Below are 13130 nucleotides of genomic sequence, written 5' to 3'. Positions count from 1 at the left end.
GAAAAGAAAATTCTGCTCCCATATTTCTGTGATTTTAGATAGGCAACCTCAGTCAACACAGATCTTGCCAGATTTTCTGACTTGGAATTCCAAATTAAAGGGGTATTAACTATGCGTTTTTTCAGAGTTCCAAGTGCAACAGAACAGCACTCAATTGATTATATTTCCCTTGTCGTGTGAAACATGAAGCAGTACAGAAGTACATTCTGGACTTTATAGTGACTAAACAGGTAATCCTTGTTGTGTGGGCTGCCAGAAGAGGAGGTACTGCTGGCCCACCACCAGAGGGCGCCCTGCCTGAAGTGCGGGCTTCAGGCACGAGAGGGCGCTGCCGCCACGGACACAGCCGGGAGTGACAGCTGTCACTCATTATTTCCTGACAGCTGTCACTCATTCTTCATCATCTCACTCCATAAAACCCAGACGTCATCTCCACCTCATCGCCGAGATATCGTACTTCTATGGAGGTAATTGTCTCTGCCTGTATTATTTGATTCTAAGAGCTATTGTTTTGCAGCTGTCAACCAGAGGACCGGCGTGGATCGCGACTGTTTCGTCCTACGTCCGTCAGATAAGTGGTTAAACAGACGCTGCACGAGTGTGTGTTAGAGGTGGAGGTGGCATTCCCACCGTTGTTGTTACGGGGTGTACACACACCCACACTTGACTGTCTTTGTTCTTCGCCAGCAGTACCAGATCCGACAGTCGGGGACGGTGATCACCTGGGAATTCGGGACTTGGCGGCTCCAGTATTCACCAGGTTCGGTGGCGGCGGAAATCGTGTGGTTCCGGCTCTTCTCAGGACAGACGTCTTCTATCCTCGAGCCTGCCCACACGTCACCTTTGTGGATTGACTGTTAGCACATTCTGAGATTGTCTGTATATTCGTTGTGCACCTTCACAACATTAAATTGTTACTTTTTGGCTCATCTATTGACCGTTCATTTGCGCCCCCTGTTGTGGGTCCGTGTCACTACACTTTCACAACAATCCTGCTACCAATTCAGTAGTCAAACCTTGTACATGTTTTGATGGTGAACAGATGCTCATGAAGGAAACAGATTTGTGCCTCAACAAAAGTTTTACATCTTACCTTACTTTGCTTTTGATGCTTATTATCAATAGCACAGCTTTGTGCAATGCGCATGTGGCTTTTTTGAAATCACCCTCAAGCAACTGATCGAACCACAGATGAACTCTAAAGAAGATACAGAAACATCGAAACAAGAATTTTGCTTGTCGTTCAGTTAGTAAATATGTGATAATTTAGTTGATCTGTTTCTAATTGTTATAAAAACATTTCTAATTCGATTGTCATTAATGAACAATTTTTGCACAAAGCTGCAACATAAAGTGGCAAATGAAGCCATCTAATGAACCATATTAATCAACAAAAAAAAAAAAACCTTCTTTCCAGTTACAATAACTATGTAGACATTTCATTTATTTGCACATAAGGAATATCACGGTAAACATAAAATAAGGAGTTCTTAATTGGCTTCTTACCTCTCCTGCATGTACCTGTTTGACATTGCAAAGCAGGAAATGATTCATTAAAGGCCTTTCACAGAATCTTTTAATTATTTTATTGTTTTTTTGTTTTTTTTTTTTAATCATAGAAAGTCAATAGATTAACATAATGACATTGCCTCCAGTTTGCTAGACTTTTATTTGATTTTTTTTTTTTTTTTTCCAAGGCATATATTGTTCTTTGTCTCCCCTCTCATGTTCGCAGCCTGGGGGGCTGTAGCAGCATACTGGCTTGCCTGGGTTGAAGCCAGGTCCCCATGTTTGGGCTTGGGATGCCACATCTCATGTATTTGTGTGTGGAGGTGGGGAAAATAGGGTACATGCTTGCCATGCACTCTTAAAGGATGGCCGTGGGAGGGACCCAGAGAACAAGGTCTCATGGCTGCAGCTTTAAGGTTTCTAATTGGCTGTAGGGCTCCTGATGAGTATTAGCAACATCACATATACAGTAGCAGAAAGTGCAGCAGAGAAGGCAGCTGTTGTGAGTATAGAATACTTTCCCGTTTTGATCAAGTATGACATTAACAAATTGTGAACTGAACTGAAAGTTCTAACAGACATCTTTCTTTTCCCCTTCCTCCTCATCCACCACCTCTCACAATACACTAGTACAGCACAATACTGTAGGCCACTGAGCAGCACAGTATGTACACCCACAGGATGTATACTTACTTGCACATACTTGTAATGCAGATCTTTCATTCGATGTTGTGCACAAAGGATACAGTATAGGTCTGCTTCATGCACACCCTTTGGTGCTGAAAAACTCTGTGGTCCAGCTGACATTATCAGTTTTCTCAAAGTTGACACTGTCAACAATGACACTCTCCTTGATTTCTCGGAATCTGATTTTGGTGTTCTCTCAAACCATAGCTGCAATGCCACAGACTGCTCCTTCCCAAGTGCAGGACCAACAGACTGAAAAAAAATCCTTTGTCCCTCAGGCCATCAGACTGTACAACTCCTTACTTGGGGGAAGAGGAGTAACAGGAAGACAGAAGACGGGAAGGAGAGGAGCAGTATTAGCCAGTAGCGAGCAGTATTTCTGCTATTTATATTTATACATTTTGCAGTTTCTTTTTACCTTGGGTACTCTGTGTGCTTCTTATCCTCTGTGCTGCTATCCAATGCTGCTGGAACCTCAATTTCCCTGAGAGAGTCTTCCAAAAAGATTATTAAAGTTCTATGTAATCAAATCTAATGAGGACTTCATGTGCCATTGTAAATATACCAACCCTCCTTATGTCTAAAAAACCAAACAAACAAACAAACAAACAAAAAAATTGCTGTCTGTAACACAACACTGCATGACTTACAGGAACCAGGATGATTATCGAGGGTAATTAATGAACACTGGAGAATGGTGGGATTAAATAAGTTATACTTCTTCCTTCCCTTTTTCAGACATGTTAGAATGGGTGTACATGTATTCATATGTATATGTGTGTGTGTAGGTATATTATATGTGCATCGTATGGGTATACGAGGTCTGTCCGTAAAGTATAGGTCCTTTTTATTTTTTTCAAAAACTATATGGATTTCATTCATATGTTTTTACGTCAGACATGCTTGAACCCTCGTGCGCATGCGTGAGTTTTTCCACGCCTGTCGGTGACGTCATTCGCCTGTGAGCACTCCTTGTGGGAGGAGTCGTCCAGCCCCTCGTCGGAATTCCTTTGTCTGAGAAGTTGCTGAGAGACTGGCGCTTTGTTTGATCAAAATTTTTTCTAAACCTGTGAGACACATCGAAGTGGACATGGTTCGAAAAATTAAGCTGGTCTTCAGTGAAAGTTTTAACAGCTGATGAGAGATTTTGAGGTGATTCTGTCGCTTTAAGGACTTTTCACGGTGCGAGACGTCGTGCAGCTCTCTCAGGCAGCGTCATCAGCCTGTTTCAAGCTTAAAACCTCCACATTTCAGGCTCTGTTGATCCAGGACGTCGTGAGAGAACAGAGAAGTTTCAGAAGAAGTCGGTTTCAGCATTTTATCCGGATATTCCACTGTTAAAGGAGATTTTTTTAATGAAAGACGTGCGGGCGGATTGCAGCGTCGACTCGCAGCCGCCGCGACGCTCCGCCACAGGAAAAACACCTTTGTTGGAAGCCTTGAGGACAAGTTGGAACATCTCCAGCTGATAAACAATTTCTCATATACTCACTCCACTGAAAGCCATCAAAAGCCAACTGGATTTTAACAAATGGTTATCAACACGGAGGTGTTTTTCCTGTGCCGCCGCGCCGCGTCGGCTGCGTCCCGACGTGCAGACCCGTCCGCACGTCTTTCATTAAAAAAAAATCTCCTTTAACAGTGGAATATCCGGATAAAATGCTGAAACCAACTTCTTCTGAAACGTCTCTGTTCTCTCACGACGTCCTGGGTCAATAAAGCCTGAAATGTGGAGGTTTTAAGCTTGAAACAGGCTGATGACGCTGCCTGAGAGCGCTGAGCGACGTCTCGCACCGTGAAAAGTCCTTAAAGCGACAGAATCACCTCAAAATCTCTCATCAGCTGTTAAAATTTTCACTGAAAACCAGCTTAATTTTTCAAACCATGTCCACTTCGATGTGTCTCACAGGTTTAGAAAAAATTTAGATCAAACAAAGTGCCAGTCTCTCAGCAACTTCTCAGACAAAGGAATTCCGACGAGGGGCTGGATGACTCCTCCCACAAGGAGTGTTCACAGGCGAATGACGTCACCGACAGGCGTGGAAAAACTCACGCATGCGCACGAGGGTTCAAGCATGTCTGACGTAAAAACATATGAATGAAATCCATATAGTTTTTGAAAAAAATAAAAAGGACCTATACTTTACGGACAGCCCTCGTATAGCTAAACATGGGTATAAACATTGGGAACATATTTATTTAATTTACTATTGATTACCTTTATTTTTATTTGTAAATGTATTTTCACAAAAAGGAAAAATGAAAAAAGAAAAGGGAAAAAAATTACTTTAAATGGGTTATACGTATATGCTTAAACGTGTGTATATGTATAAGATATATTTAAATCTCTTTGGTGTTAAAGATATGTAGATGTGGTGTATTTATAATGTTTTGTTCATGTGGTTTTTGACATGTCTGGAATAAATTAAATTAACCTTAACCTAACCTCCATGTGGCATTCTTTCAACTCCAGAAAAACTAACATGCATTTTAGAGTACTGAATTGTACATGTACAATTGTACAAACCTACCATCCCTGGTTCTCAAGACCAGGCACCTAAGTGGCTCTACTCTATTCTACTGTTCTTTTTTAGATATTTAGATATACCTTAGTATACACTAGTAGAGTTCTACCTTAGAATTGGAATGTATTATAGAAGACATACCTTATTGAATTTTCATGTACTCTAAATAAAACATGCACTCAACAGAAACATCAATGGACATGTTTTGCAATCTATTTGTACAGCAGAGATACTGAGATGAAACCTACTCCACTATAATAAAAAAAATGTACTGTAGTGACCAACACAGCAATACAGTACAGTAGGGGAAACTGAGGCCCACTGAATCAGGGGGCACAGTGAATCAGTAGCTATATCTGCAAAAGCACATATATATTTGCAGAGGTTATGCCATATTTTTATGCATAAAGACATCCCCCTTATAAATTAGTGTTTTTTTATACATTAAGGGTAAAACTAAGTGGCAAGTCAGTTTTTTCCTATCAAAAGTAAATTTTGTGGATGTCAGTGTCTTTATATTTATTTCTCACAACAGAGGAAAGGTGGCCCAAAAAAAATTATTAGTTAGAAGACGACCCCATCCAACTGATGAGCATGTGTTATGTCTTCTCCAGACTATCAGCTATTTGATAACATGACTCATGTGTGGCACATGCACCCGGGGCACAGTGAATTGGGGCACAATGAATCAGTCTAGAAAGTGATTTACTTAGCCCCAGTATCAAGTGGATGACAAATACTACTTTTTGAAGCTTATACATTTATTTTTCCATGAATTATTTCTAGAATTTGTGTATATAAACAACCGTTTTCACGGTTGAACAGAACTTATGACAGTTGTATTCATAATAGTTTCTAAAGGACTTATATCACTATATACGACACTCACACATTACATAGCTGGTTTGCCGGATTATAGTTTGTATATACATCAGCATATATTTAATAATTTTGAAGAAATCTTTAAAATCGCATTTTTTCATTATGTACTAAGTTAATTTGCTGTGCCCTGGATACTGATGCACTGTGGCCCGTGATTTAGTGTCCAGGTCACAGTGAATCAAAACTTTTAAAATTGATTTTAAACACCTGTAAATTACACTTGGAGACATAAATAACACAGCCTTCTAAATAATAACGGGCTGTATTAAATCCACAATAGACTGACATAAACCTATGCATAATGTGTTTATGCTGCCTCAAAACAACATTTCTGATCCACTGTGCCCTGGCTTCCCCTACCTGTTCTCTGAATGTCTGGATAATGGTGGCCACTGAGAACCTACTCAGGTTAGGATGAACTCTTTATCCTGCTTCAGTTATTGACATGCCATGGACATCGACATGGTCTGACTGTTGCTCTCATCTCGTCCGTAATGACGGTCCGTGGTCGTCTTGCTGTCCCTCCTTACTCCTCTCCCTCCTTGGTCTGTTCCTCTCCCTCCTCTGATTAAACTCCTCTTCCTCTGCCTTCGTCAATTGTAGTTGTTTGCATACTTACTGTGCATTCTGAACTGGCCTCTATAGGTGTGGTCACATCATTTGCAACATCAGCTTTGAGTCGTTGTGTTTAGTGAATAAAGCCAGGTGTGTTCATTGTTTAAATTTTGCTGACTGCGAATTTGCATCACATGAGCTTTAACGTGAGAATTTGAGCAGTGTTTTTTGCAACTTGTGTTTTAACAAGACAAAATGTGTTTAGAGTTATGAGAAAAGGAGGATGAGGTTTTGTGAATTGTGGCTTCATGTGAAATATTGGTTTATGGTTTTGGCAAGAGGGGGCCAGCTTTATTAGATATTTTTAAGGGACTGATCATTTGGTTTAGAGAACTGGGTTTTGTGTTTTAGCAATTGTGAAAAACTAACTGCATGCCCTGGATGCTGTGTCCTAAAATTAGTTAATGTAGTGTCTAACAAATGTTCTTTCAGGATTACTCATTTTGAGCTGATAGTTTGATTATGATAGAAAATGATGGGGTTTTGAGAATATAGTTAGAATTTTGGATTTGTGTTTAAGGTTTTGATAAAATGGGTGGAGTTTCAAGAAATGTGTTTTAGCAATTGAGAAAAACTGTAACGTGTCTAAAAGAGACCGGTTTCCTTCAGCCATCAATATGTGGACATTCCAGAGTACCCAAAATATATCCACGCAGACAGAGGAATAACATGCCAACTCCACACAGAAAGAAAGTGGGAACTGAACTCAGGGTCTTCTTTCTGTTAGGCAAGAGTGCAAACTGTGCCACCTCACTGCCACTGTACAGAGAGATTTTAAACCTTTCTGCATTTATATTTTTAAATGTCAGCCGTCTGTTAAATGTTCTGTCTGACTCTGCCTCTGTCACTAATAAACTTTCAGTGTAGGTTGAATTACGCTCACGGGTACTTCTGGTGCACCTGCGCTGTTGTGTGCATTCTGGCATGTGGTACTTCACGCTTGGCATGTAGTGTTTTCAGGAGTGTGCTGCACACCAAAGTGATGTACTTATTTCTAGCTCGCTTCATTGGCTGAGTTCCCTCATTTGGCAGATTTTCCCATCAAGCATCTGCCTCATCGTGCCTCCGTGAGAATGAAAGATCATCAGTGAATGTGCTTTTTTGGAAGCAACTTAAGAGTCAGTTTCTGAGTCAAGTCCAAATTTGGAACCTGAATTTGGTGTTTAAACTCGTTGTTGCTGGTTCCATATGTTATACAACCCCTGGCAAAAATTATGGAATCACCGGCCTCAGAGGATGTTCATTCAGTTGTTTAATTTTGTAGAAAAAAAGCAGATCACAGACATGACACAAAACTAAAGTCATTTCAAATGGCAACTTTCTGGCTTTAAGAAACACTATAAGAAATCAAGAAAAAAAATTGTGGCAGTCAGTAAAGGTTACTTTTTTAGACCAAGCAGAGGGAAAAAAATATGGAATCACTCAATTCTGAGGAATAAATTATGGAATCATGAAAAACAAAAGAACGCTCCAACACATCACTAGTATTTTGTTGCACCACCTCTGGCTTTTATAACAGCTTGCAGTCTCTGAGGCATGGACTTAATGAGTGACAAACAGTACTCTTCATCAATCTGGCTCCAACTTTCTCTGATTGCTGTTGCCAGATCAGCTTTGCAGGTTGGAGCCTTGTCATGGACCATTTTCTTCAACTTCCACCAAAGATTTTCAATTGGATTAAGATCCGGACTATTTGCAGGCCATGACATTGACCCTATGTGTCTTTTTGAAAGGAATGTTTTCACAGTTTTTGCTCTATGGCAAGATGCATTATCATCTTGAAAAATGATTTTATCATCCCCAAATGTCCTTTCAATTGATGGGATAAGAAAAGTGTCCAAAATATCAACGTAAACTTGTGCATTTATTGATGTGATGACAGCCATCTCCCCAGTGCCTTTACCTGGCATGCAGCCCCATATCATCAATGACTGTGGAAATTTACATGTTCTCTTCAGGCAGTCATCTTTATAAATCTAATTGGAACGGCACCAAACAAACGTTCCAGCATCATCACCTTGCCCAATGCAGATTCGAGATTCATCACTGAATATGACTTTCATCCAGTCATCCACAGTCCACGATTGCTTTTCCTTAGCCTATTGTAACCTTGTTTTTTTTCTGTTTAGGTGTTAATGATGGCTTTCGTTTAGCTTTTCTGTATGTAAATCCCATTTCCTTTAGGCGGTTTCTTACAGTTCGGTCACAGACGTTGACTCCAGTTTCCTCCCATTTGTTCCTCATTTGTTTTGTTGTGCATTTTCGATTTTTGAGACATATTGCTTTAATTTTTCTGTCTTGACGCTTTGATGTCTTCCTTGGTCTACCAGTATGTTTGCCTTTAACAACCTTCCCATGTCGTTTGTATTTGGTCCAGAGTTTAGACACAGCTGACTGTGAACAACCAACATCTTTTGCAACACTGCGTGATGATTTACCCTCTTTTAAGAGTTTGATAATCCTCTCCTTTGTTTCAATTGACATCTTTTAGTGTTGGAGCCATGATTCATGTCAGTCCACTTGGTGCAACAGCTCTCCAAGGTGTGATCACTCCTTTTTAGATGCAGACTAACGAGCAGATCTGATTTGATGCAGGTGTTAGTTTTGGGGATGAAAATTTACAGGGTGATTCCATAATTTATTCCTCAGAATTGAGTGATTCCATATTTTTTTTCCCTCTGCTTGGTCTAAAAAAGTAACTGTTACTGACTGCCACAATTTTTTTTTCCTGATTTCTTATAGTGTTTCTTAAAGCCAGAAAGTTACCAATTGAAATTACTTGAGTTTTGTGTCATGTCTGTGATCTGCTTTTTTTCTACAAAATTAAACAACTGAATGAACATCCTCCGAGGCCGGTGATTCCATAATTATTGCCAGGGGTGTATATGTTACATGTTATATATGAAAGCTCCTTTAAACTTAAATTAAATTACTGTCTTCCAAAGTGACAGTGCGGTTGATCCCATTGACGTTTTTGATTATTAGTACTGCCTGAAGACTGCATGAATTGAGTGATGGAATAAACAGGAAGTGCATGTTATGTGTCGGACGCAGGACGGAGAACCGACCAGCGTTTGAAGGACCCAGTATAAAATAAGCAGAGCACGGTACAAAGGATAACTGAATTTAATAACATAACAGTGATGTGCAAAATACAAACAAATAAGTGCGCGGTCTGGCGTGGTGGAATGCCGGTGTGCTCCCAGCAGCACTAATGGTCCGGAGCCAGAAACAGTTCGGACCCAAGGACCCCGCCGACACCCCCCAGATGGCCGCGACAAACCGAGTCTGTGAAAGAAGAAACCATCATGTGAGTCCACACTCCACACACAGAGAGACCACTCAAAGGTGTACATAAACAGCAAACACTTCCTGGCTTAATCACTAATCAGCTTCCCACCCTGCAGGCATGGAACACCCAGTTCACATTCTTCACTGCAGTGGCAGCTGAATAAACGACTAACATAACAGCTCAATATAATAAGGTGTGAGGGACACCACATTTACTGACTGTACTAATGTTAGTCACAAAACCTAAAGTACCTCAGGAAGTGTGCTGACGAGCGTGAGACCTCACCCCCTCCTCTTTCACAGACCATGGCATCAAACCTGGACGGTCTCTGCATCCATGATGATGAGATGGCTCTCAAGATGACGATCTCACCCGTCTGGTCACAAGGTCGAGTCTCTGGCAAATACACACTGTGTACTCCAGCCTTAAATGCAACCATGCCCCAATCCATAAAGATGCACCACAGCTGTGAGTCCTGACGAGCTGCACATAACAAGCTTCAGGTGATCAGGGTGAGGTCCTGATAACTCAGCCACACAGCCACTCAGTCCTAAACGCAAGCCACCTGGAAGGAAAAACAAAAGACAGAACAGAAGACAGAAACAAAAGGCAGCCAGGCACCCCCAGCCATACAACAGTGCACCTATATTAGACCTGCACCAAATTTGGACCACCACCTTTTTCAATTCCATACAAGGCTATTACATCATTATCTCAAAATTACTTGCCACACGAGAATTCATCTGCTCGTGTTATTTCGACATCACAATGACATAATAACCTTATAATGAATTAAGACTGGGTGGTGGTTGAATTTTCGGACTGGTCCAATGTAGGTACACATGCCCTAGTTATCAAGATGTAACTCTAGTTTTATCAATACACATACAGTTCACCAGCAATCTTTGCTATTGGTTAGACCAGATATAATTCCAGTTCTATGACTGTGTTCTAAGAAGCTTTGCTATTGGTTCATCTAGAAGTAACTATAGTGCTATAAATGTGTTTGGCCTAGTAAGTGAGGATGGTATTGCATTAAGAACTGGGAAACAGTAGAACAGCCAAACACGCATGGTGAAGTATGAATTTATTTGGTGGGGGTGGAACCAAAGACAAATAGAATAAAGAAATCATAAAAGGCAACAGGCATAAATACATCAAAATAAATAACAACCAGGAAAACCACCACCTGTAACTGAAGCTTCCTTAAGTTATTCGAGGAAACTGGACTTGTTTCACTGGAGGTCACAAAACTGGGGCCATTGTTCACTCTTACAATCGTTTGCAACTAACAATGGAGGACCCCATCCTGAAGAAGTACAACCAGGTTTTCCCTAACCACTATTACCCCAGACTGTTTTGCTACTTGGATAAGTGGCAAAACATTTCCCAGTTAAACACGAGGTCCAGTTTCCTCAAATAACTTTAGGGAGCTTCAGATCTTTGCCTGGATGACTGAGGACCTACACAGTCACCAATTTATGACAATTTATATATAAACAAAACAAAAAACTGGACAGACTCTTTATTGTTATGCAATCCAGAATCCAACAGGAGTTCATGACAAGCTTTTTGTGGAGTCCAGAGTAATGTGACAGATGGGAACAAAGGAGAAAATTATGTATTTCAACCATCAAATTTATTTCAACTGAATTGTAGCCATCAGTTTGCATAATGAGGAGTAGGGTGGGATGCAAATAATAGGGGTTGCATGACATCAGATTTTTTAACGTGACAGTCATATCATGAGAATTAATGTCAACTAATCATTGACATCATTAATAAAACCACAAGAAAGGAGTTGCTTTACAGCCAGTGATTTAATGTATTTGCATAAATCAACACTTACGAAAAGTAACAGTTTTCAAATTAGCAGCAACACTGACATGTAAAATGGTAATGTCGGTAAAGTTCAGTACATGAAAATGCTGTCAGTCTGTCCTTAGAGTTGTTTACCTAGTCTACTCTACACTGGTCGGCAATGAGGGATCACTAGGAGAAGACACCGTGAGCAGATCTAGTGCTTAAGATGTAGTGGTTTATAGCATGCGGGACTAATCGTGGAAAATAACAAACCGGTGGGTGCAGAAGTGGAAGTACAGAAAGCAAAAACAGGCAAGGAAAGGTGCTATCAATCGAAACCTGAAATTGACAACATAAATCCAACTGTGAAAGTGTTGTCCGACACAGACACACCATGACAATGACTATGTGCCTTACCCCATCAGGTCTTCCCATGTTATGTCTGTTTAATTTATGCTTCACTGCTAAAGTCTATGTTGTTACAGTGGGGAAATAAAGTACTTGATACAACTGTGATTTTGCAAGTTCACCCACTTACAAATTATGGAGGAGGCTGACATTTTCAGCATATGTGCAGTTCTACTGTGAGAGACAGAATCTAAAAAAAAAAAAGAAATCCAGGAAATCACACTGTATGAGTTTTAAATAATTTATTTGCATTTCATTGAATGAAAAAGGTATTTGATACATTAGAATTCTGGCATTCACAGACCTCTTAGTTCTCCTTTAAGAAGCCCTCTTGTTCTCCTCTCATTATCTGTATTACCTGCACCTGTTCGAACTCATTAGGTATACACCTAAAAGACACGTGCACACACAAACAAACCCCAACCTCTCCACAATGGCCAAGACCAAAGAGCTGTGTAAGATCACCAGAGGTAAAATTATAGACCTTCACAAGGCTGGAATGGGCTACAGGAGAATAGCCAAACAGCTTTGTGAGAAGTCTACTACTGTTGGTGCAACTGTCAAAAAATGGAAGGAGTTCAAGACAACAGTCAATCTCCCTCGGTTTGGGGTCCCCTGCAAGATTTCACTACGTGGGGTATCAATGATCTTGAGGATGGTGAGGAATCAGCCCAGAATTACATGCCAGGATCTGGTCAATGACCTGAAGAGAGCTGGGACCACAGTCACAAGGAGGACCATTAGTAGCACACTACACCGTCATGGATTACAATCCTGCACCGCATGCAAAGTACCCCTGTTCAAGCCTGCACATGTCCATTCCCGTCTGATGTTTGCCAGTAACCATCTGGATGACCCAGAAGAGTCATGGGAGAAAGTCATGTGGTCAGATGAGACCAAGATAGAACGTTTTGGTAAAAATGCCACGTGTTTGGAGGAAGAAGAAGGATGAGTACAACCCCAGTAACACCATCCCTACTGTGAAGCACGGAGGTGGAAACATATGCTTTGGGGATGCTTTTCTGCACAGGGGACCGGACGACTGCACCACACTGAGGGGAGGATAACGGAGCCATGTATCGCGAGATCTTGGCCAAAAACCTCCTTCCCTCAGTCAGAGCACTGAAGATGGGTCGTGGCTGGGTGTTCCAACATGACAATGACCCAAAGCACACAGCCCAGATAACCAAGGAGTGGCTCTGTAAGAAGCACATCAAGGTCCTGAAGTGGCCTAGCCAGTCTCCAGACCTGAATCCAATAGGAAATCTCTGGAGAGAGCTGAAACTCCGTGCTGCCCAGAGACAGGCCAGAAACCTGAAAGATCTGGAGATCTGTATGAAGGAGTGGGCCAAAATCCCTGCTGCAGTGTGTGCAAACCTTGTTAAGACCTACAGGAAACATTTAGTCTC

General features: G+C 41.0%; 1 long non-coding RNA gene across 1 annotated transcript; it reads right to left on the bottom strand.

Annotated features, from left to right (window-relative positions):
• Positions 1 to 1387: 1387 nt before the first annotated feature.
• LOC117520591 lies at positions 1388 to 12894 on the bottom strand. Its single transcript, XR_004563695.1, has 5 exons — positions 12649 to 12894; positions 10351 to 10357; positions 9586 to 9590; positions 6066 to 6074; positions 1388 to 1409 (listed from the first exon to the last, which is right to left on the bottom strand). It is a non-coding gene; the product is annotated as an uncharacterized LOC117520591 (long non-coding RNA).
• Between the last annotated feature and the right edge of the window lie 236 nt (positions 12895 to 13130).

Source organism: Thalassophryne amazonica, chromosome 11, assembly GCF_902500255.1.
Source record: "Thalassophryne amazonica chromosome 11, fThaAma1.1, whole genome shotgun sequence".
NCBI classification, from domain to species: domain Eukaryota; kingdom Metazoa; phylum Chordata; class Actinopteri; order Batrachoidiformes; family Batrachoididae; genus Thalassophryne; species Thalassophryne amazonica.
This window is presented reverse-complemented; position numbering and strand designations above follow the sequence as displayed.